The sequence below is a fragment of the Vidua chalybeata genome, chromosome 1 (genome assembly GCF_026979565.1).
Source record: "Vidua chalybeata isolate OUT-0048 chromosome 1, bVidCha1 merged haplotype, whole genome shotgun sequence".
Classification (NCBI taxonomy): domain Eukaryota; kingdom Metazoa; phylum Chordata; class Aves; order Passeriformes; family Viduidae; genus Vidua; species Vidua chalybeata.
Genome location: NC_071530.1, coordinates 9558879 through 9585324, shown reverse-complemented (window position 1 = coordinate 9585324; position 26446 = coordinate 9558879). Strand labels below are relative to the sequence as shown.

The 26446-nt window shown below is 38.4% G+C and overlaps 2 protein-coding genes across 2 annotated transcripts in view; both read left to right on the top strand.

The window, feature by feature from the left end:
- The window catches only part of PTPRN2 (protein tyrosine phosphatase receptor type N2), a 636316-nt gene that overhangs the window by 76511 nt on the left and 533359 nt on the right, over window positions 1-26446 (top strand). The window lies entirely within an intron of this gene.
- The window catches only part of NCAPG2 (non-SMC condensin II complex subunit G2), a 219928-nt gene that overhangs the window by 134618 nt on the left and 58864 nt on the right, over window positions 1-26446 (top strand). The window lies entirely within an intron of this gene.

Here is a 26446-nt window from a genome sequence, read left to right as displayed (position 1 = left end):
TGTGCACAGCTGCACACTGTGCGATTTTTCAATGGCAAAAATGCCTATTTTTGATTCTCTCTGTTATTGAGCTGCTATTGATGTTTTCTCTATCATAAACTCTGTAGTAGATGAGAAAGAGATGTATTACCCAGCCAAAAATTATAATGTACTGGTGGGGAAAAAATAAATTGAGGGGAGTTGAAAACTACTGAGACCTTCCTTCAGATTTTTGTCTTTGTCCTGTATTCCTTTCCTTGTACTCCACGTTATGCTGCTGCATCTCTGTTTCTGTGAGGTCAAGATAGGAAAGGTATCGGGAGACAATTTGATGAATGGATTTTTGGATGGCAAGATTGCTAATAGTTTCATAGTTTATTGAACACTTAAAGAAAGCAATCTGCAATACCCAGTCACAGCGGAAGCAGTTTACATGGCTTTTGTATTTCCAAAATTAAATTGATTTGTTTTCTTTGTAGGCGGAGTGGTTTTCAAAGTGGTAGTACTTTGTTTTTAAATTTTAATTATTTTCAAGCTTTAAGTAGCAAACTTGACTGCTTCTTGTTTATTGTGACTTTAAAAACCCCCAAACTTTCCAAATTCTATGTCTACTGTTAATCTTCTAATTTAATCTCTCTTTCTAGGATGTTGTTTCACTTCCAAGTTAGAGATGTGTAGATTTACTAGATTTCTACAATAATTAAGACTTCCTACTCTGCTGACAGCTTGCCTTCATATTAGTAGAATTTTGGTGGTGGATTATGCTGAGTAATTTAATGGAACAAACTGTTCTTTGACTGACAGTACCTGTTAGAAAAGTTTCCTCTCCGTTTTTACCTGTAATTTTGATTGATGTGTTTGGTGAATGATTGTTTTAGAAATATTTGACTTTTAAACTCATTCATTTATTTTTTCCTTACTTAAAATTTCTGTGAATACTAGTTGGACAAAAATGGATCAATATACAGTTAAGAAATACCAGTCCTTATTTCATGTCTCAAATTATTTTTTATTAATTTCAATTTTGTTATGGTAAATCTAACTTTAGATGTCAAACTTCCACACAGTGTTTTTGTTAAAAATGTTTGAAGTTGTCTAATACTAAGATTTCTCCATTGTTTTTCTGCTCCTGCAGTTAGAACTTCCCACCCAAACATTTGAGGCAGAAATTATTATAACTGAAGAAATGGAGAGCTCTGAAACAAGTTTGGGCAGAAAAGGATCCCTCTTGCACCACTGTTTTTCTTAGTGGCAGAGGGTTCATGGATGTGCTTAATGTTGCAGTACAAATTATAAATGCGTGTTCACTAAAGTGGTAATCAGGCAGTTAGTGCCCATTTCATGTCTCTGGATCCACTGCATTCCCAATTAGAAGTCAGGCCTTCTTTCTGGGCTTTATTTCAAACATTTCAAGAGATTTATACTAGTCCCAAAATTTTGGTTGCTCCCCTCTGAGAAACAAGATGATTGATTAAAATTTTGTTGTTCTGTGAAATATTACCCTTCACATATGATGCCAAAAAAGATTTACTTGTCTCAATGTATTTTGTTGGCATGATAATTGAAAATAAGTTATGACTGGCATAGAGGTTAATGGCATATTTTAGAAGGCAAGAAAGTTAGAGCTTAAAAAATGCTATTTCATCTCAAAAATCTGTGGGAAGAATCAGTCTAACAGAAAGAATTCTTTTTCTATCCCCAAGCATCTCTTCACCAACACATGAACTAATTCCTGTATTCTGAAGAGGCCATACTGTGTTGACTTGGGCTGGGCTGGAGTTAAATTTCATCCCAGTAGCTGGATTGGGGCTATTGTGGATCTGTGCTGGAGTCAGTGTTGGTGACTCAGGGATGTTCTCAGTGCTGGTGAGCAGGGCTTGCACAGCATCAAGACCTCTTCTGCTCCTCATATGACCCTACACAGAGGAGTCTGGGGAGCAAAAGGTTCTGGGAGACCTCTGGAGTGTGGGAGGGGACCCAGCTGGCAGGGCTGGCCCCAGCTGGCCACAGGCATGTCCCAGGGTGTCATAACCTGGGAGCTGCTGCTCAGGGACTGGCTGGACATCAGTTGGTTGGTGGTGGGAGAGTGTTTCCATTTGCATAATTTCTCTTTCTCGGGTTTAATTCTCTTGGTTTTGTTCTTTTTCTTTTCATTGCAAATTATTATTTTATTTCAACTATATTATAGATGTTTTATTTCAATTATATTTAGATGTTCTTATCTCAACCCAGGAGTTTTCTTGCTCTTACCCTACTGACTCTTTTCCCCTCCATCTTGCTGGGGGGGGTGGGGCAGTGAAAAGCAGCTCTTTGGTGTTTAAGTTCTGTCTGGGTTAAAACATGACATGGTTTCACACTGCAGTGGCTTGTAAAGTTAAAGTTGTGGTTCCTTCCTGCTTTGCTTAGACAAGATTCCCACAAATGATGCAGATCAGCTGGCTCAAATAATACCTTATGATTTCTCCCCAGTTATGGGGAGAATGACTTCATTAGTTCATCATAGACCAAAGGAAATGATAGTTCAAAATTCTAGGGCTAAGGGGTTTTCATCATGCATTTCATTGATGTACAGTAGTACAGGAATAAATAATTCCCATTTTTTTTTACTTGAATGTCTCCATAGTAGATGTAGATGGGAAATGGGCATTTGTTAATTAAGTGGCAGTAATTGCAAATTTCAGTGCCACTGCAAGCTGCTTTCTCAGGAACCATGACAATGACATTAAGCATTTGCTAAACAAAATCTGCTCCTGTATGTCATGCAGTTCACATCCTGTTTGCTATTTAAAAGTCATTGGTACAGGTAGAAGATTTTTTTATTAAAAACAATGAATAAACAGAATTTTCTTCATCTGAAATTGGCTATTTTCAGAAATATAATTTTTAGATGGAAAATCAAGTGGAGGCATACATAGTCAAGAAAAGGTGAGAATAAAACTATTTTTTTTTAATCTGAACCTGCCTCTTCAAGCAGAGAAATACTTTCTCATCACAAAAATAAAATCTGGTCCCTGGCCACAAAGAAATCTTACAAGGAGCACTTTATAAAGATCACCTGCAGGAGATTGGGGACCATAGTTTTGTCTCTGTCTGCTCACAGAGGTGGAAGTGTCAGTTCTTGCTCCTAGAACAGAGATCTAGAATAATCTCTGCTCTCCCCATAGCAGCTGGTCATCTTGCAGGGCTATGGAGAGGAATTATGCAGCCTGGAAAAGAGCAGGAGTTATTAATCAAAGTGAGTATTCCAAAGTTTATGCAACAGTGTATCAATACACACACTACAGAGAAAGCTTTTGGGTTTAAAAAAAAAACAAAACAATTCTATGAAATACTAAATCCCCTGAGACTCAAATTCGTACTTAAGTAATCAGCTATGAAATATCTCTTGTTTTCAAAGTTCTGCAAAACTTGGTCTCATCTCAATTCATGTCCCCTAGACTGTTCTTAATGTTGTCTGAACTATGCAGGAATTGCTCTGCAGTCTGAGAGCCCCAAGCTGACTCTTGTGCTGGAAAAAATTGCATGTTACAGCTATATAATCAATGACATAGTCCAAAATCACCCCATTAAAGGAGAAAAAAAGTGCAAACAATGTGAGAAACTCATATCTGTATAGATAGACGATTATGATGATATGTGAGGTTTTCTTGGTGGAAAATACAAATTAATGCAGGTAATTTGTTTTAAAAAGCATTATCCTTTGCTAGACAAGGAGATTTTGTAAGCAGTCTAACATACTTGCAGAGGAGCAGAGCCATATGTCACTGCAGAAGGTTTGTCCTTTAGCTTCAGTAAAATGAGAATGTGAAGGATTTTATTACTTTGGGTGTTAATACAGGTCGTAATCAAGATGAAACTAAATTATCTACAGTATCAGTGTGTGAGATGCTGCAACTCAAGTGGCAGCAATTTTATGGGGGAACAGACTGATTTATTTCTGCTTGTTTACTGCCTGTGCCCATGAGCTGTGCTGTCTGGCAGGGCTGGGTCTGTGCTCTGCACAGGTCTGAGCTTTGTGTGCCCAGAGCTGACTCTCCCTCCATCTTGCACTGCTGCACTTGAAGCAACTCTGGAAATACTGATTAGTGGTTGTTTTTATGGAAGGTGGAAAAGAATCGGAGTGAGACTTAAACAACTCAATTTCATCTTTTGCTGTTGATGATGTCTGAATCAACTTTAGACTCAACTGAGGAATGCAGCTCATTCTCTCAAGGCTGAGAAGGGGGTCATGGGATGTTCTGACTTCAGTTGTCCTTGCAGCAGAATTGGCGGTGGGGATGGGGCAGCAGAAGTTGTGGTTTGCTCTTCTTTCACCTGGGTCACAGTGAGCTCTGTCCCCCAGAGCTGCTCAGCCCTGTTCTGCATCTGCCCATGGTGTCCTTGCCTTATCAGAGCACAGTCTGACTGTGACCTGGTACCTTTTCTCCTTGCCAGAGCCTGGGATCCTCTCTGGGAGCAGCACTTGCTACTTGAGGAAAGAGAAGACAATTGATTTTACAAATGAAGTGTGGGGATGCTGAAAAGATCCTGAATGGGGGAAAAGAGGTTCTTTAGGATTGTGGAGGGAGCCTGGAGGCATGAACAGGATGGAGGAAGAGATGAGAGAATCCCAAAGATTGTAAAAGGCTGGGGAAACCTTGGCTTCCTCCAAGCTTCCTTCCCATGTGCATGCTCACCCTTCCTCTTCCCAGGGTGTCGCCAACAGTAAAATTTAGTTTTGCTCCAAGGCTGAGGAACTCTGGAGCTCTGAAAGGAGCCTCAGAGTTGGGTGAGGAGAAGATGTGAAAGGGCACTTATGGAGAAAGCCTGATGGTGGAGCAGGGGGGTGTAAGTAACTTTTATTTTTGCTTCATCAAGACTGGCATAAAGAAGCTGTTTCTGTTGGGTTCTCAGATAAATCTACCTGCTGTCTTCTGCAGCAGCCAGGTGGGTCAAAAGCACAGAAATCATTTACCATATCAGATCTCTACAGGTAAATTTTGGACACTGTTTGCAATGACACTCCCTTATACTCTGCTTCCATCTCCAAATCTGTAGGGTTAATTGCTAACCCAAACTAATATTAATTTCAGATATTTGCTCCTCGAGTTCAGAGGAACCCTCCACACATCTTACTGTGTTAGGTCTTGACTTCTGAGTCAGGGTATATTAGTAGCTTAGGCATTTCTAAAAGCTTATATGGATCTGAAAGATAAATAATGTTTGGTACAACTATTTTCAAGAAAAAAAGAAGTGTAAAAAAATGAAACCCAATGAGAGTTTTTGTATATATTCAGAAATACGATTTACATACTTTTTTCTGTAAACAGCCTTTAACTCTTATAAGAGTTATTATAATTTATTATAATTTTAAAATATACCAAGTATTTTATTTTTATCTTTTACAGATGAAAATGTTGATGAAAATGATGTTTACTTTTAAAATAGGAAACTTTCATTTTATGCAAGAAAAGTACAAGGTACTTGGGAAAAAATAATTTATAGAGTTGGTCCTTAATTTTATTCCATAAGCCCCTCTTTGCTCATTTGGATCAAGGGTGCTTGTGTAAGGAAAGGGCCAAAAGTCTTGGGAGAAGTGAATGAGCTTTAGTGCCAGAAGACTGCAAAATAATCAAAGAGAAATAATATGAGAAATAATATTTCTTCTCAATAATGAGAAGTTTCTTTTCCTGAATACTTTGTATCCTTTTGAAGTCTTATTCTGAGGGAATAAGAAGTATGGAAAAAATAGCAAATTAAAATTTTGTCTAAAGTGAGAGCTTATGCAAGAAAGTGTCAGAAAAGGCTGTAACCTCCAGCACTTGTATGGACATCCCTTTGGTTCTGTAGGTGTTGTGGGAGGTCAGTTTGGTTTTTTTGCTTGTTTTCCTAGTCAGTCAAAAAAGGAAAAATTATGTGATGAGCTGTTGCCCTGTTCGTTTGAGAATTTTAAAGTTCTTCTAAAAGTTTCTTATGCCTTCTGATACTTACATATTTCAACTGAATTTTCTCACGCATGTTCATGTAAATAAAGATTGTTTTGCATTCTTCTTTGTGGGTGGAGAGATTTGATGGACTGTTGGTTTGACCAGTGTGGTTGGAGAGGTGGCAGTTTCACCCTCCAATCCACTGTCACTTTTGCTATTGTATATATAATGGAGTCAGAAAATAAAGTTTGCTTTTTTTGGTTCTTTTTCTTTCCTTTTACATCTAGCCTGCTTGTGTGAGTTATTTCATTTAATAGTGTGACAATGAGCTGATGTGGTTGGTTGTTTTTTAATGACTTTTACCCGATTTGTGGGAGTTGAGAGTTTGTTTGTCACCAGTGCTGGGTAAAGGCAATAGCAGGCACAGTGGGTTCATTTTCTGTGTGCCTCTGTCAATCACACTCCTGTTTAGACAGGTTTAGTCTGTTCTTACTGCCTTTGGCAAGTGGTTCAACAGCAGCTGGATGAATAAGGTAACCTCTCAATCCCATCAGCATCTCTTTGCCTGATGCCAGTGTTAGGTTGCTAGGTTAGGCTGAAGGGTACAAGCAGGGTACAGCTGGGAGCAGGAGAGTGACAGCCCCACAGTGTCAGGGTCAGGACAGAAATTACTGCAAAGAAAAGCAAAAACAGAGCAACATAACCTGTGAGTCTGCAGAAAAACCCCATTACTTAAGTAGCAATGTATTCTGTCAGGGGTTGGTGCCAATGTGGAGTGGTGGATGGGTGCCATAAAGGCAGCTCCATTGATAACTGTGGGAAATCCTGGAAGAATGGATACAGCCAGATGCCAAGTTCTACTCCAGAACTGCCTAATGGCCTTCTTGGCATGTCCATCATTATTTCAGTGGCAGACAACATGGAACTGGTAAGAAAGAAAGTTGCAAAGGTGAATTCGCTATTCCAAAAAATTTTACTCTCTTATAAATGCTTGCTTTAAGGTCAGCTTGAGTAACAATAATAATATAATATATTATTATATATAATAATATGGCTTCAGAAGTATCTTTTAGTACTGAATTTCTAGTACTTGATGTGCGTTCTCTTTTTGTTCTGTGACATAAGTGTATTAGCAGATGTAGTGGTATTATGTGTGATAGATAGGAAATCCAAAGAAATTTTAATGCTTGAGATTACCCCGAGAGCTAGAAATGCTGGTTAATCTGTCATATATTCAGCCATGCCCCTTTCCCATTAAAATTAGTTGTCAGAGAATGGAAGTGAATGGGTGAAATTGGTGTACAATAGCAAGCTGTAATGACATAATGGGCTGTGGAAACCTGATGGATTCGGGTATGGTTTTGGTAATAGGCAGTATAGGCAGCAAAGAATTTCATAGCTGCAGAACATTCAGAGAATTTGACAGAGCTGGCAGATAACAAAGAAAAGAAAGAACAAACTCACCAATACTTAGAAAGGCAAGTCAAGATGGCAAAGTTTTACAGTATTTGTGTGGACACCTGCAACTGTGCAAATCTTTGCTGTTTAGAATGATTCAGCATCAGCTGCAAGGGGGAGCAGTGACTGATACTTTGTTCAAAAGTATTTGCGTCTTTGTCGGGTGTAAAGTCACTGGTACATCAGGAAAAATTTTAAAGTTTTTTAATGTCTTAGAAATAACTTGTTGAAATGTGATTTTTTTTTTTTTGGCGTGTTTCATGCTATCAGTATTACAATAATGTTTGTGTATTTGTAAGCAAAATAAACACGGACAAATGTGATATCCAAATGTGAAAGAAAGTCGGCATTAAGATTTCTCTGACTACACAAAAGAGAAGTTACTGTTATGTTTGTGTTTTCCATGTCTGTGATATAGTTACTACGTGTTTTGAAAACTCATATTTCAAAGAAGTTGTTACCTGGGCAAGATACTGTGGTCTTGGGCATGGCCTCAGCAGATATGGTTCTTTCAAATCCACCTTATTTGTGCCATTGTGGCCAGGATGCTCAAAAGGCATTGTTTGAGACTCCTGGCTACTCTCTCCAACCTCCTTCTTCATCCTCCCTGGATCATCTTCCTCCCTGGATCATCTTCTTTTGCATCTTCATGGCAAAAGCAGGCAGCCTGGATGAGTCTCTGCCTTTTAGTTTTCTCCTTCTCTGGTCAGAAATATTGCTGCTGTGGAAGCAGCACTTGTGTTTTTCTGTTCCCTGACTGTTGTGGCTGGATTGTCCATCTCAGTGTCTGTGGCTGATGCTAGCAGGCAGGATGTGGGGTCACCTTTTTACCTGGTACCCTGCAAGGGCCGTGTCTTGTGTGGGCTGTGCAGTCCAGTGGGCATTAGGATGAAGAGGGTTGCCTGTTGGGCTTGACACACCTTGTGAAAAACTCTCTGGCCATTAGTGTGTGCCTCTTGCTTTCATCCCAGGAATACCTCAAGCTTTCAGACTTTGGTTTTCTTTGAAAAAAAGGTGGACTAGGATTGATTATTAAGCTCAAGTGTTGTGTCTTCTGCTTGGCCAGAGGCAGGTTAACATGTCCATATGTAGCTTGCCTGTGATCTCTGTGCCAATCTGAAGTGATCAGCCAGAGGTCTGTTGTTGTGGAGTCCCATGTGCTGACCTCAGAAACCCCTGAGCACAGAGCTAAGGTGATACTGGGATTTAAACCCAGCTTAAAGAGTGTGTCCTGCCCTGCATGCAGCTCCACACCCCATGATGATCCAGATGATCAGAAAATCCATGAGCAGGAGCACAAATCCCATTTTTACTCTGGGGAATGTCCTTTCCCTCTTCTGACCCAGATTTGCAGCCCATCTCTGGCTACAGGAGTATGACTGCCAGGTGAGCCAGAATTTGTGTTGGGGGTCATGGAGGCATGGAGCTGGCTAGTGAAGTTCCTCTGGGTTGTGCCTGTTGCTGTGCTGCTGCAGGTGGCATCTCCCAGCTGCAGGTGATCCTGCCAGGCTGGTGGTGTGGCTTTGGGAAATCCTCCTGTGGCTGGAGATGTGCCCAAAGCACGAGGCCATTGTAGCCATGTTAAGAACAAAGCAGAGATGGTACTTTTCATATGTTTTTTTTTTTTTCCAACTCCAAACTGAAAACCATCAAAAAGACTTTTGCTGAAGGTACTTTGGGAGCATATTTTGGACCATAACTTTTACCTTGTCGATAGTCAATATTTCTGTACCTTTTGAGGGACAGTTCTGACCCTTCTTTCTCTCTCCCATACACACAGAGGTTTATTCTGCTGTAATAATCACAGATGCAGAATTAAGGACCTGTTTTCAGAGATTCCAGGGAGATGCAGTGCTCACATCCAAGAGTATGGCTTTCACAAGCTAATTGATTTCTAAAGGAGAAAATACCTCAGTGTTCAGTATTCAGAAAAAGTACATTTAAAATGACTTATTTTCTAATAATCATGTATGTAGTATAATGGTTATCTCGTATGAGATGAGAGTATTGTCTGGGGAGCAGCAGCAGAGCTGCCCTGTTTGCTTTGCAGTTCTCTGACCTGCTTATTAGAGGACATTCTTATGAAACAGATGAATTTATATGAGAGGTGCTTAGGGGACCTGTTGTTGTTAAGGGTCTGTCAGCACTTTTCAAGGTGTTACAAATATATGCAAACTGTATTTTAAGTAGCTACTCATCCTTAGTAATAGGCAGAATAAAGCCTTATATGATCAAAAGTGTATGTTTTATTTGCTATTTTATATGAGAAATAGTTGCAAATAAAAATAGGGAAAACTGATGAAATACATCAATAATTTTACAGCTTTTAATATTCTTCTGGGTAGTAGTAAAGGGGAAATGGAATGTTTCAGCAAAATGTGATGTTTTGCATTATAATTATTTAGTGGAGTTTAATTTCATAGTTTTTCATTATAAGAGAACTACTTTTTACTGAAAAGGAATTTGTGTAGCAGTACTGCTGTCTTGAAAAAAACTCCAATAATTTAAGAGAAAATTATTCATATTAAATTTAAAATAGCAAACAGTATGTTCTCCCCCAGAATGAACTGTTCTCTCCTCCTGTTCCCTTTCATTAGTCCCTCCTTGAGTACTGACCTTTTACTTTCTGCATTAATGCAGCTCTGTCTCTTGGCTCCTCATCAGCCTCTCCCTCTTGTACCCTGCTGAGGCAGGAATCCCTCAGAAGCAAGTGCAAGACTGGAGAACACAGGAGCCACAGCTCAGGATCCAAATATGCCCTGTGAATGTCATTGAAGGGTCTGGGTACCCATGACATTGAATGTCATGGGTAGGGCTGATTCAGTGGCAGAATTCGTAGTCTGGGCCATTGTGATAAATCCTGAAAGTGCACAAGGAAAGGGAAATTTGAAACTTAAGTTTTAAAAACACAACAAACCTCTCCCCTCAACTCATCTTGGTTCCGTTATTTAAGAAAGACATGACTTCTGTTGTCTGGGGGGAGGGGGGAGGATAGGGTTTTGTGGGTTTTTCTTGTTTGTGTTTTGTTTTCAGTAGAAAAGTAACCTATTAGAAGGCTGTGTGTCGCAGGCACATTCTTCTTTCTTTCAGGATTTTTCATAGAGAAGCACAGAGGAAAGACAGAGAAAACAATTTCTATTTCTGCTCCTTGTTTTCCCATGTGGAATGTGTTTGGAGAATTGTTTACCTGGGGTGATTGCTTGATTGGATTCTGGTGAGGATTGTTTGAGCCTCATGGCCAATCCAATCCACCTGTGGCTGGACTCTCGACAGAGGTTCACGAGTTGTGAGTCAGTTATGGTAGTTAGAACAAGTAGGTTTGTAGTTTTAGTGTCTTCCTTTATATAGTATATTAATGTATTATAGCATAGTTATAATAAAGAAATAATTCAGCCTTCTGAACTGGAGTCAGACATCATCACGTCTTCCCACCGGGTTCACCTTTATTTACAATAGCTGTGGAGCCGAGTTCTTAAAATTAGGATTGTTACAGCATAAGAGCAGTGTAACTGCCCTTTAAGTGTTCAAAGGTAGCTGGAGCAAACGGTACCTGGTAAACCTTTTTATTTTGTGTGGTTGGCAGTTACATGTGCAGCAAGGGGAGCCTCTCAGAAAGGCCTGTCCACCTTAGGAAGGCCGTAGATAGCTTTATCTTAGTACTGATGTGTTACTTATTGAGAATTCAGCACCAATAGGTGTAAATTACTTTGATGTAACATTTTGCTGACCCTGTTTATATCATGGATGAGCAGATGGTATGGAAAAGATTTTGTACCTGTGCCAGAAAAAGGCAGTGAGACTGAAAAGTAAACCTTAGGCTGAGAGGCTTGGGCACGATGAGCTCTCTGTGAGCGTCTCTGGAAGAGCTGCCTGGAGAGCAGCCCAGGCATGGTGGCTGTGCAGCACCTTTCCTCAGGAGCAGCAAATCCTGCAGAAGGCTTCCAGGCAAGGAACTGCCTTGCCAAAAGAGTTGGAAAACTGACAGTGAGCTCTGACTGATTTGTACTGGTGTGAGGAGGCTGTTAATTAACACCCCATCAGCCACAAGTGCCGAAGGAGGAGTGGATTCAGAAAGGTTGCAGGTCATTTTGGGCTTGTCATTTTTTACCTCTTCTTTCCTTTTGTTTTTATTTAACTGTGTTTGGGAAAGCCAGGGGGGGAGAGTGGGGAACTTGTTCTTCTTGATGCCCTGATGTGGTAACTGGGTTTTCAGGTTTTGAGGTTAGGATTCAAGTTGGTGTTTTTTGTTGGCAGTGTAAAATTCCAGAGATCAAAATGCCACTCTCTAACTAGCAGTCAGGTGGTAGGAGAGCACAAAGAGAATTTAAAAATGAGTAGTTTAATTCATATTAGCACAAGTGTGAAATGGGAAAGGTTTCTGCAGTTGGTGTTGTGTTCTGCAGTTGCAGGCATGTTTATCAAAAACTTGTTCAGGTGTGTGTCAGCACGAAGTTATACTGAGTATGTGTCATGTAAATCAGCAGAAATGGAGTGTGTAATAACCATTAGAGACCCAACTCAAACCACACAGGAGAATATTTACTGCTAAGGCTATTGGAATTGCAACCCCTGCTTATACATGTTCATTTATGGCTGTATCTTGCACTCTATCTTAGATCCTATAATGGAAATCCACAAGAAAATACTGCTTTTGAATTCACAAAAGTTTTTATTCAGCAAGAAATCAGTTCACACCCTCTACAACTACATTGAGATGAATGGGAAAAACATTATGAGGAAATAGTTTTAGGGGATAAAATACTGTTTCATAACACATAGGTACAAAACACTGGCTTAAGGAGTATAACGTGTAACTTTTATTTTTTTTTCAGTGCTTGACATAGCATGTAGACTCTTTAGGTGCAATTTTGTGTTTCTGAGAGATACTTTGAAGAGCAGCAGCAGTCATATTACCTTCTGTATGGTAAATGCTTTAATGTGCAAAGCTTGCTCTGTTAGTAATACACTTGAACTAAATGTAAATGCCTACCAGGGGTTGTTTCCACCTTCCAAGTTCACATGCATGGGATTATTGTATTGCCTATGAAGAAGAAAACTGTAGGGCAGAAGTGAGGAGGTGGGTTGTACTTTTAGCATGCATAATGTACCTTTTTGAAGTTGGTAAATACCTTAAATGGAAAAAAAAAAAAATCTTGGCTCAATCCATCTGAAACCATTAATCTTAATTTAAAATAAGAAAATCAATTGTGCCAAACATGCAGCTATTTTTGTGACAAATTCAGATGTTCATTTGTTTTGTTTTGTGCTTTCTTTCTCAACAGGAAAGCTAGAGTAATGATTTCAACATAAGCATGTAAATTATTAATTCCCTGTCCATTTTACTTTGTAAATGGCACCAGAATTGAGCTAAGGAAACCATGCACAGCGCAGTCTGAGGGGGAAAGTTCTGTGAAAGAAATGTCACAAAATTAAGCACTTTGCCAGAATTCTGTGAATACTGTGCTATATTCACTAATTTCAGACTTTCCTTTAAATTTACTTTTACCTTTGCAAAGTAAGCACACTAAATTATGTCAGCAACACACAAAAACTTTTGCTTTAATTTATTTTCTAGCAAAATGAAGGTGACCATACAGGTCTTGAAACCGGATCCTGTGCAGCTGCGTGGTGTCGTTGTTGTACTTGCCATAAGCTGCTCCCCTTAGAGGTGAATTTTAGGATGCAATTCACAACTGGGGTGACTCCTGTCTCCAGCTGTGAGTATCTGCTTGGGTCAGACCTTTCTTCTCTGGTTTTTAGGGTCCTTTGGGATTCTGTAAGTTTGCCTGGTGTTTAAGTTTGCCTGCATAGTTATGTGAGGGAGGGTGACAGGCATCCTCAACAGGCTGTTTGGGGAGCAGGGAACAAACCCTGTGTTTGCTGCCTGCGGTTTTGCCTTACCTGTGGGGCCGAGCAGCCTCCTTATCAGCTCAGCTCCAGAACTAGAATTATTTTGCCATGCTTTATGGGCATTTCAGTCTGGCTCTCACTGCAGAGGTCTGAGCCACGGCCTCTGCTCCTCCTCTTCTGCAACCTCACTTGAAATAATGGAGTTTAATGAACTTGTTGTCTGCGTCGTGGTTCATGTGCTGCTACGGGAAGTGTGGGGTTTGAAATGCTCAATTTTTCCACATTAGAAACTAAACAGTATAAATGAATAGAAGGTCAGAATCAAGTTAATTCTGTTTTGGTCTTTTTCTTTTTTTTTCAGAGGAGGTAATTAAGAGAGACTTGAGCAATAAATTAAGCTTTTACTATCTTTTATTTAATGTGTTTGAGTCAGCAACCTAAAACACAGTTGGGAACCTGGAAAAGCTCACCATTGTCTGCAATAATAACTTATTTTGGCTGGACTGCATTCTTCACAGAGTAAATGTGTCCTTTTAATATATCGTTAGGGAATAAGGAGTTGTACTATTTAAAAATCTAGTGATTCCCCAAAAGAGGAGCCTTTTTCCAAAATGGAAACAGGCTGCATAAAAATAAACTGGAACTTCAATGCAAGAGTTGAGCTTTTTTGTTTACAATCAAGGTACTGTATTCAACTTTCTTTAGTTTGAGAATATGTGGAGGTTTAATATTTGCTAGAAATATATTTTATTGTTGTTTAAATTTGGAGTTAAGTATGCAAAATGGGTGATAACTGAAATTCTTTTGAAATTCTTCACCTCACAGTCAGCTTGGTCCTAGCAGAAGACAGAACCAATGTGTGCTGTCTGTGCAATGAGTATTGGACTCATGGCACTTCTCTGAAGGCTTTACATGGCTTCCAATCTCTAAAAGTGCAACTTGCTATTAAAGAGATTATCCAAGGGTGTAATTAAATTACATAACCATTTTGGTGTGCTTGACTCACTGTTAGGTGTGTGGTGTAGGAGGATGCAGCTACATAGCTTGCTACTTTTATCTTGCAGTGAATAAGGCTTGTAAAGGTGTAAGTCTAGTGCATAATTGGAACTCCTGTGGATCAGAGTTTGGGCATTGAAATAGGTCTGAAACTTTGACTAAGCTTCAATGAAATTTCAGTAGTATTGGAATAGGCAAATATATATTTTTAAACTGGATTTTATGGTTTCATTTGAATTTTGAAGAGAATTTAGGGAAAGCTTTTCAGAGAGGATTCAGGCTACTTAGGGTTGGGTTCAGCTGGGTGCCTCATTCTGGGAATGAAAAGATAAATCAGTCTCTGTCCAGGCATTTGCTGATGTCACTGCTGCCCAGAACTCTAGCTGGGATTGTTGCATGTCATATGTAGGGTAGATTGTTTCTGTCCCCTAAAGGCTGGACAGGATTCATCAGATCACTCTTCTATAAACCAGTAGTCTTAATGTTAAAGGTTGTTAAGGCCCAGTACAATGATGTAATGAAAAACCCAAAAGCCAGGTGCCCCAGTGTGGGAATGCCAACTGTGCAATGCTTTTAACTCCTGATATGTTTGGTAGGCTCTGGATTGCTTCATTATAGTGCCAAAATTAAATCTTAAATCTTTACAATTGCTTACAAGTTTGTTATCATTAGTCATCTTTGGAATTACTTGATTTTTTCTGAAATTAAACCTGTAATAATAAGTGAAAAAAAAAAAATCTTGCTGGTAATGCAAGGGGCAGCCATGCCAAAGCACAAAGCTTCTGCAGGGTCAGCTTTTTCTCTCCTTTCTTATTATTATTTTCAGGGAGGGATACCTTCTGGCAACAAAAGTGCAGGTGTACAGTATCATAATTAAGCATAATTTAGCAAGGTTTGCATATTGAATGACCAGGTGCTGCAAAAAAAGAAAAAAAAAGTTTATATAAAAATGAATTTTTTTTTATTATGGTATACGGTATAGAAGCTCAAATTAAAGAAAAAATCTCTTTAACTTTTAAATTTTTTTTCATTTTCAATAAATTAAGCTTCCATATTGCAGCTGCTCTTCTTCCCAAACAGACAAAAAGCTCAGGTTCATGCATAACTCAAGAAGGCAGGGATGACACTGAGCCAGAACCTAGTTCTGCTTTATTGATAATAGAGCTGACAGTTAAGAACAAATCTACAGAATGTATCTGCAAATCCTTTAACCAAGCAGCAAGCTGAACATCTGCAATGAAACTGGCACCTAAATTTAAGTAGTATTTTAAGTTCTCAGAAAGCAAATTAGGAAGCTAACTGGATCTGTAATTGCAACAGAGATTGTAGTGAACACAGAGCTGGACTTGGGGATTTGTGATTTTTTGTTTGGTTTTTTAAAAAATTCAATAGTAAGCAATTGTGAACATGTGAATTTGAGGGTATGATGTGTGTTTATATAAATGAATAATCAACATATTCACATCTTGCATGCTTCTGTGTTTTCACTGTTTGTACAGCTCCAGTCATGCAGTAAATGCAACACAGGCAGAAGGGAAAGGAGCTTCCTTGCCTCCTTCCAAAGGACATAGGAAACAAAAGGAGACAGGCAGGGATTCTGATGATGTGAAAGGCATAAACAAAGCTAAGCAGTAATAATCTACTATACTTTGAGAATACAGTTTATCCAGGATGTGGGTCTATGAAGCTTTTGTTGATTTTTCTTAAATTCTGCTTCTTTAATACTTTTAAAACTTTAAAAAATGTTAATTAAATTAACATAAAATATCAATTATATTATTTAAATCTATTAATTAAGGTAAATGTATTTTTTGAGTTACGCAGAATTTAATTATCCTTTCATGTTCTGTGCTCTCTTGCCTTCCAAGATGTCTAGTGAAGAAAATTCACCTGTAATGTCACTGTAATCTCACTGTTATTATTATTAAAGGAATAAACATTTCCAAAGAGCTTTAGGGGCATGAATCCAGTATAACTACTGGGGGAAAAAAAAAAATCTAACCACAGTATAAATTAATTTAACAGATAGATATCTGCATTTTTAAATTACACCACAAAAATATTTTGAAGTAGGAGCTAGGAAAAATATACTATTGGTTTGGCCTTATTCTGAGCTAAAGTTGGCCAATGTCAAAGTAGTCCTCAACTGGATTTGAACATGGGATTCAGCTTTATTATGTTTAGAAAATGATTAGGAAAAAATATAGAATTATTTTCCTAAAGCCAAATAATTGTGAGTGACCTAGGTAATGATGAGGGCATGGCTGGTTTTGTGCTTCCAAGCACCCAAATGGAAAGAGGTGTTTCTCAAAGGGGAAGGGGCACACTGCAGAGCAGGTGAGCCGAGTCTCCCAGGCATGTCCTCGGTAATGGATACAGGTTGCAAAGAGCTTGATGCAGGTTTTCCTCTGGCATTATGGCAAAAAGAGGTTAACATAATTCATGGTGTGAGAACAGAGAGTAACTTGGGGACTTGGGGCTTTGATTTAGCTTTCATCAAGTCTAATGATAAGGCTGCTATGAGAATGCTGCATAAAACTGTCATGCCAACATTTTACATTGCTGTCAAAGATTGGAATGGAGACAAACAAGAGTAGCTGAAATTATTTTAAGCTAGAGAAAACAATAAAGTACATAAAATTGAGTTTGTTCACTTTTTCAAAGAATATTGTGGGAATGCATGACTGTTGTGTGATAGTATTTTAATGCTCAGCAGATACCACACATTAGTATCTCTTCAAAGAAAGAGGAGTGTAAATATGAACTGGTGAGCAAAGACTGAGAATAGATAAATAGATTATTTATAATTTGTCTTCAAATAAGCTTCATTGGTTTGTCTTTTTTTTTTTTTTTTTAATATATTTGAGGTGAATGTGTATTTTCTGCAATTTTGGGCAGTTGATAAGAAGAGGGAAGTGAAGCTGGAGTCTGAGAGGCATGAGCAGTTGGTTAAATGGCCAAATCATCTCTTCTGGCCTGAACTCTGGCTGTCCAATTTTTACAAAGCAAAGGAGCAGTTTGGGTCACTTGCTATATTAGTGCATAGGAGCACACAGATTGCAATTCAGGAATAAAGATTTCTCTAACTGCACTAAAGGACATTTGGAATATAATTTTAGAACAAGATAAATCATGTTCTGCACTGTTTCTGGTCTGTTTCTGAGCTGCATGCTACTGTGGGTGACATGGCTTTGATCCATCACTGTCATTTTCAACATGGCCCTCATCAGATCTGACCACCTCAGATCTAAATAACCTGATTCCTGGAGCAGAGCTGTTGCATTAATCATAGCCTTGCCATTAACAGCAGAGCTGCACTTTACAATAATGAGGATGGAGGAGGATTTTCATGAAAATACCCTGAGCATTTGGGAAAGACCAGGAGATTTCAGTCCTAGGTCACTTTCTAAATTAATCTTCTGTTCACTGCTTTCTTTGGAGTGAACACTTTTTTCGTGGCCAAGTCTATTGCCTCCCTTTTGGAGGTTTCTTAATTAATCTTTTCTGCATAAATTTTGTCTCAGAATAATTTATGGGTTTACTTCAGCTTTCTCACCATTTTAAAAAGTCTGGGTTATGTGTGGTAGCCACTCCTAGCCTAGTCCATTCAATTATACTTTGCTGAAAAGAAATTGCCAGTGATGAGAATGTTATTCCAGGACATTGATGGTATAGGAAGTTGCAATCTGACATCCCAGTTTGAAAAACACCTTTAACAGTTAAAAAAGTAGGTATGAATGTTCAATTTCCTTTGCAAAACTAGTGATGGGCTTTTGAAATTTTTCATTAGATCTAATGGGTGAACTGTGCTCTCTTTTTTCCTTTGGGCACACCATACAGATTGAAGTTTATGGCTGAACTGCAAATTTGTGATGGATACTTGGACTTTCTGATGATGAGAGTTATTTCAATTTGCTATTTAAATTAGAGAGAGCTGAGTAGGGAGTGAGATACTGGAAAAGAACCTCTAAGTTTGTAAGATTTGATCCAGTGCTTGTTGAAGCTGAAACCTACCCAAAGTGCTACAAAACAACCATTTCAGGGACATTTCAGTGTATTTCAGGGACTAGTTTGTCTTCTGCTTTGGCCCAAAGAAGGGTTGTGGTCAGTATTTCATTTCATACAGGAGGAGAAAGGATGAAGTCAGAGAAAGATTATGTGGAGGGGAATTAATCAGCCTTAACCTTAGATATTTGTAGTTTGGATGTCAACCTCTGAGCTGGTTGCCCAGATGTTGCCGTATAGTTGAGAGTAAAGCAGGCAGGTTTTAGGTGATAGCTGATCTAACATACTTTAGATCTTTTCAGTAAGAGAAGATAAATTGTTCCCTTGACTGCAGCTCTGCAAACACAGTGGATAGGATGACTGGGTCTGCTGTCGAGACCTGTTTTTAACCTTGTGAATCCCATCCATGCTGTCTTGGATAATGGCCAGTTCCTGGTACTGGCAGGCAAAACAAAAAATCTGGCAGGTACGAAGCACCTAATGCAGTCAGCCCTCCCCAGGATAACTCCTGTCTCCTTCCTTTGATTGTCTGAAAGGGAAATGGAAAACCTACCCCCTGTGAAGGAAACTTGCTCTAATTAGGTAAAGCAAGTACCAGTCTTGTTGGGCAAGTGAACAGCAAAATTCAGCGTAACCTTGGCCACGGAGTCTGGCACCACAAGCAAACAGGGAGGCCAGGCCTTTGCTGGCACTGGGAGCTGTTGCCTTGCACCCTTCCCCTCTCAAACCATGGTTGATTGGACATGCCAGCAGTTTAAAAAGTGTCAGCAGGAACACCCACAAGTACAGCCTAAGATCTTAGTAACTCTTAGGGGCAGCACAATAATTGCTAAGCTCCAGACTGCACGGAGCAAAGCCAGACTTTGCCTTTTGCTAAAGCCATTGTATAGAAAAGACAAGATTTTCAGAGCTGGAAAAAGAAGACAAGGGATCAGGATTGTACCCTTGTGGTTATGCTGTGATTGAGTTCTGTTCCCAAGATTCTGTCAAATTTTCACTGAATAGTTACTCAATGTACAATACATGAACAATCCTGGGGGAAGAAGCTGGAAATTATAATTGCATTCTCTCCAGCTGAATATCCTATTAGGGTGCAAGAGCCATACTTTTCCTTTTACTCTCTTTCTGGCTCTATGCAGCTTTTCTATTCATTGACATGGCCTCAGCATAAAGGAGAGGTGTCCCAAACTCTCTTAAAATCTAATAGCCTGGGACTATCCTGTGATATGGCAGATCAGGGAGTGAACCACCTTCAGACTGAAGAACACAGATTTCTTATTTCCTGACTATGAGTGCTAGTCAGTAGTTTTTCTCTCTATATATATATGAAAATATATTTATTAAAAAAAAAATATATATGCCTAAGTGTAACTTCCTCAAAGTTCCTACCAGCCAAGAGCTGCTTTTAAGAAAGATACTGAGAATGCCCTCCCTCTGTGCATTTGGCTCCAGCTGGTGCTCCCAGCACACTCAGTGAACTGGACTTCTGCCTTGCTCAGAGGCCTTTCCAGTTTGCTACCAAGAATGATGGTAGTGGGGATCATATTTTTTCAAAGCAAAAAAACCACAGAGCTTTGCTGATCTTTTCGGGGCACGGGGTGGATTTTCAGTTGCACTCTGGCTCCCAATGACTTCATACTGGGGGTTTGCACAGCACTCTGTCTTGAGGGTGATACTTTTGCTGTGTAAAAATGTATGCTGTGGTTTTAATTGTCTGGTTATGCCCACTGGGGGATGCTGCAATTCCTGCCCTGACAAGATACAGAAAAGGAATTTTATGCCTTTTTCTGAGCATGCCCATGGGATGTGACTGGCTTGGGCATTGCTGGTACACTGCAAGTTACTGTGGTATTTTTAGATGTTAAGCATTCTGTAGCCTTTCACAAGGTTTGCTTTTATATCACGGATTTGGACTGGAGGGTGTGATTTCAGATCTACGATAAGAATATTGTAAATGAAGTAATTAGTCAGATTATTTAATACTGCTTTTTGTACTAAATACAGATTGGAAGAATTAAAAAATTAAATAGTCTGTGTAAGAATGAATGGCTTGGACTGTGTGGTTCTGGGCTTTTATGCTGAGGTTATCAATATCTTTTGCAGTGCATTTTATGTTTTAACATAAATACAACTAGATTTTTTTCCTGCTGTTTTTTTGTCCTGCCTCACACACAGGTATACAGTGCAGCAGGTGATATTTTTTACATCTATGTAAAGCTGGAAAAAGAAATATATTTTCCTTTTAGAGACAAAACTCAGTGAGTTTGATGTTTGACTCGTTCCCAGGTTATTTTTAAGGTGAATAAGTTGAGGACATTTGAGGATGGTGAAAGGAGTTGTGTTCCACATAGCATGTTGAAATTCCTGAGTAGAGCAGTACCTTATTTTGTGATTGCATAGCAGACTGATTTGGGTTTCGGTGAATGTGTATATATGATTCAAAAGTCTTTTCTTAGTTTTAGTTAAAGGGCAGTGATTAAGACACCTAGTAGCACATTTGTTTATGAATCATTGGGCTTTATACTAAATACATGGACATCATTATTGTGGGAATTGCACCTACTTGTAAGTGGGTTTGTTGAAAATTTGTTGTGCAAATACTGAAGTATTTTGTGGAAAGCTGTTTGATATTTCTGAATAGCTTGAATAATTTTATATTTTGAAAGTGGCTGGATTTAACCTTAAATACTGCAGCAGTTATCTGTAGAACTTGCTGGCATAACTCTCCATTGGTGTTTACCACAACACTAACCAAAGTTTCTGTTTGTTTTCAATATTTTCCTTCCTTCGACTACATTCTCATACCCTTTTTCAAAGCCTATAAAATACTATTTATTTACATATAACAAGTACTGTTGCTGTGGTTCAAAGGATGCTACTTTATAAAACATTTGTCCTTTGTCCTCCCAGCACTAATTAATAGAGTGTCAGACTCTCTTAAGTTCTTGGTTTATTGATTTAGGTGGATGAGGTCTACTTTGCATTTTAAGGCGTGACTTTAATTTTAGTTAGTTTGTTTTTTCACAGTACTTTGTAAATTAGGAGTGGTCATCCACTAAAACACCTAAGCAACTGCGTTACCTGAATCCCTGCAGCCACTTCTGTAGAAGTCCTGCAAATTTTTTGGGTTAAGTCCAAGCAGAAGAAATGTGAGCTGTTCCACTTGTCTTCTAGAGAATCTGCTTCTCTGCCACATAAACATAAGAATTATCTTGCTTCTGGAACAGAGAAGTATAGCAGAAATAGCCCTGACAATGAGAAAAAAAACTGAACTCTTTCTGGAGCTGTTCCATTAAAACTTGGTTGGCACTGCACCAGGATCTGCTCAGAAACCTCTGTCACCTCATGTTTTTAAAACATTGCCTCCAATCAATATTTAGGCATTACATTTCTTCTTTCATTTGCTGTAGTTGATAATTGTTTGGCTTGTAAGCCACCTGAGGATGTGGCTTCTTTGAAGCCACTGGACCCAAAGCCACAATCTTACGGCTGGGACTTGTGAAGACAGGTGAAGCCACAAAAGCTGGGACTGTGCCTGGGACCAGCTCTTGAATCTCAGGGCTTGCAGGTGATCCTTTGCCCCTTAAGAAGCTGAGTGTAAGTAGTCTTGTGTGATGTTCACCTGATAATGGGAGATCAGTGGACGTTGACCACCTGCACTTTGGTGGTGTTGTCATCTCAGCCAGCACTGGAACTGGGAGCTGGTTGTGTGGCACCCTGCAGCTGGGGGTGACAAGCCATGTGTGTCACTGGCTGTAGTACATTTGCATCCTTTTGCAGGTATCTTACACAAGAAATGAGGGATATCTGTTAGCTTACTAAGTTACAGTAAGGAATTGAATATGTGCTCAATAGCAGGTGACACACAAGGCTCTGTTTCTGCATGCCATGGGAATGTCTCCCAGATTTTGAACTATATTTATGTATTCATTCACTTTCTTGCTCTTTGAATTTTACACGAGCTTAATGTACTTACATGTAAATTGAAAATATATTGCCAAGTTATATTAAGCTACATGGGGATAAGTTAAATTACAAATTGAGTTCCTCTTGTTAAAGGTGATCAGAACCTATTTTTTGGCACCCCCCTCCATATTTTTAACTCGATAATTATATTACAAAGAACCTGTTTTCTAAGAAGGGTGCTCCACTAAAACAACCTACTGGCTTGGTTTTCAGACAGCAGAAAAAAAGAAGCCAGAAGAGGCTGCTACTGTTGATTGATATGCTTGTATTTTTATATGCTACATAGGAATATAATACTTCTGATGGAAAAACTATTTTTAAAAGGTGTTTCAGTATGGCCTTTTTACATTTTTGAGATCTTTTATCCAGGTATCTTAAAATAGAGAAAATTCATAAAAAAGGAACAAAAAACTTCAAGACCAATTTATGTATTCTCTCAAATATTAGGCACTTATAGAAAACATTTAATTTGGCATAATTTGAATTTTGCATCTCACAGTCAGACTTTGCTTAATCTGGTTGTCATCAGAACACTAATGGACCACCTCAATTTGCAACTTTTTAATTATGTATTCCTTTTTTGGACTTAGCTGGTTTATCAATAAATGGACAAATGAATTCTTACCTTACTTAAGAGCTTACTTAAGGAAGCTTATATCTTTTGTGACATTATCAATTTGTCAAATGTGCAAAGACTGCCTGTTATGATCACTGTTATTAACAAAGACTATAACATGATATATTATAGATAAACACACTCAGTTTCCAAAGGGAAACTATTTTAATTGACATTCAACATCCATTACTTCAATTACATGACACATTTGCCAATAGCCAGCTTTTACATATTGACATACATTTTTATTTAACTTTACCTGGAAATGTCAGGAGGAGAGTTCAGGGAAAACAGAAGAAAGATGTTAATTAATATTGCTCACAGTGGGATGCAAGCATTGTTTCAGTTTCAAATTAGAGCAGTGCTCACTCAGGCATACCCTGCTAATATGTTATAACTAAGGACTTGTAGAGCAAGGAAAAGTTAATGACAGCATCTCTAATAAGGATGCTGTACTTCACTCCTGACTTACACTACAGCAGAGGGAATCAACGTGGCCTCACAGCTCATCCATCATTTGCCTCTGCTTCAGGTTGCTCTGTGTGTGTACTAATATATCTGTGTGTGGGATAAAAACTCAGCAAAGGCCAGGAATTTAGAGATATAGTGTATATGTATGATCATTAAATAATCAAAAGGAGTTTTTAAAATTCTGGATATAAGCTTGCATGTGCTATTTTGGTGTGCTAAAAAATGTAGCACATTTTTTAATAAAAGCACATCTTTATAAAGATTTTGTCAACTTTTCTCCCCAGGACCAAATATTTTCTCTGCAAAAGCCTTTCTCTCTTAAAGAATCCTGGAAGATGTAATCTTATAGATGAGCAGCCGGCAGGGTACGCTGGCTGTAGAAATTAAAGATATGAGGAGGACTGGTTTTGCCACTTTTGCCGTTCCCCTTGGTGAAAAACAAACTGTTAATTCACAGGTATCTGAAAATTGTACTAAGTACTTTACAGAATAAAAATTCACTGCAGCGAAAATAAATCAGGTAAGGAGTATTTCATGGAAGCCACAGATATATATTTATAAGCATAATTGTAACAACAGGAGGGATCAATTTTGCTTCATTTGTTATGCGCCAAGTTATTTAAATCTTTGGTCTCTTGAGTTTTGCTCAAGTTTTTGAAGCTACAGCTATCCAACTGGAAGCATTTCTTGTGATAAGCAAGTATGCTCATGCTCTGTTGGTAATATGGATCTGAGGATGGCATTGCTGCCCCAAAGGTGGGAAAGTGAGTCTTTTACTTGATTTGAGTTATCAAGTGAGCATCTGAAATTGCTGCTTCCAGATGGCTACTAGCAGCTCCTCCATCTACTTGTGAAAAGAGATTGTCAGACCTTGTTTTGGTGATGATTCATCCCTGACTGATAGTTTTACATAATTATATGAGTCTCTGCCTCGCATGAACCCGATATTTTTGTGTTGTGGAAGAAAAAAGTCTTTCACAAAAAATATACAGAATTATTATAAACTAGCATTTTATTTTCCATCTGAGGATTTCTAAATATTTTGAAAATTTTAATACATTAGGATTCATAACAATGTCTCTTTTAAGAAAAGACAAACTATTTTACTAAACTTTATGCTTTGTAAAGGTGTGATAATGATGTCTCATGTATGTAGTCCATTAAAATTCCTAAATTTGTCATCAGGAGGATTCAAGATGACTATTCTGTATCTTGTACAGCTGATTATTACTACCTAGGTACAGGCATAGCATCTCAAATTTCTCCCTACTGAATCATATCCTTTATATTATGCCATTTTTCCAATTTGAAAAGATTATTTTGATCCTAATCTTGTTTTCTAGGGGCTTGAAAGAAGCTGCAGGCCCTGTGTTGTGTTCAGAGAAATGTCACATTCGATAAGCATTCACTAGGTTCCATCATCTAGATGATTAATGAAATTACTCAATAAGTACTACTAGACCCAGGGCAGACCCACCTCACAATCTGCCTTGATACTGCCTTTTCTGCCATCCTGTTTTGGCATTTATCCATTGCTACATGTTTTTCAAAATAGTTTTACCAATTTTAGAGGATTCCTTTAGGCTTGCTAATGAGAGTGTCATGTGAGATGGTACCAAAAGCCCTGCTAAGGTGAAAATAAGACATCTACTGACTTGTTCCTTTGCACAAGGTCTCTTATGTGCCATGGAGAAAATCGACTTGACTCAGCTATCTGTTATTTAAAAATTCAAGTTACTTATGTAACTTATCTAGTCTTCTGGGTGCTTTTTATTTTCTCCAGTGTTTTTCTGAGACTTCAGTTTAAACAGAGTAGTTTATATTTCTCAAAACTTTCCATTTTCTCTCATTCTGAAGAGAAGTATTTGATTTGCTTTTCCCAACCTCCTTGAGCTACTTCTTTCCCACAAGTCCTCTTAAGTATTAAGTGCTCTAAATTTCCTTTAATGGGCTTTCTAAAAATTAATTTTGTCAGGCCTGTGATTTGAAAGTGTAGAATATGGTTAAATGCTCACTTAATTAATTTTAGCTTTCATTTTCTTCTTTTTCCTAGTGCATAGTAATTAATTGCCTGATTACAGGTTTCTTTCTAATGAAAAATGAAGCTGAAACAGTTTGAGTGTTTTCTCATGGTCATCTATTTGTAATTTTCCTGACTAATGTGCAGTTCTTATTTTCAATATATTATTTTTATAAAAAAGGTCCCAGAGAAATCCATGCATTGCATAATCATTTAAAAACAATCCATGTATTTTTTTCCTGTGGTATAACTATGATGGCTCTTATTTTTGAACCAAGTGCAGGATTTTTTTTTTCTTTTTCCATTTTTTCTACCCAGAAAATTGTACAAATATTTTCAAAGTCTACATGGGTAATTTTCATCATGTAATGGTTTGGACTGAAAGGGACCTTTAAAACTTGTCTTGTCCAAGCCCCCTGCTATAAGCAGGGACATTTTCAACCAGATGAGATTGCTCAGAGCCTCATCCAACCTGACCTTGAATTTTTCTATGGATGGGGCATCCACCACCTCTCTGGGCAACCTGTGCCAGTGTTTCACCACACTTATTGTAAAAAAATTCTATCTTACACCTAGTCTAAATCTACCCTCTTTTAGTTTAGAACCATTACCTCTTGTCACTTTTCACTGCCGTTATATATGGACTCTTTTCTGAGGGAACTCCAGGTGATCTAGCAACCACAGAAAGAGAAACTGGGAAGGATTGAACCATCTGTTTCATGACTGTTTTCATACTATTCCTGTGTCTTTATAACATGTTCTTTTTATCTGTTCCTTTGGTACATGCTACACTTCCATCTTTCTGATTTTTGTGCCGTGTTCTTGCTATTTTTATATTCCTACTTACTAACTTGGCTTCTGAAGTGGTTTATTTTGAAGACCTTGTGATTTATCTACCCGCCACATCTCTAGGCACAATGAAATGAGACTTTGCAGAATCCAGTCTTCACTGGATTTCTCTTAAGAAGAAATCAGGACCTTTGCCATTTTTCCATCTTTTGCAGCCATAGCTTCTATGACAGGTCTTGAAAAGCCCTTTTCTCCCAGAAGAAGCTGCTGAGTGTATTTCTCTATTGCTGTCACACGTTTTTATATAAATAACCAGCCCAAAGTGTCCTGCTGCATTCTGCTTCCAGCAAGCATTTGGTAGTTCTCTTTTACTTTGTACTTACTGTTCTT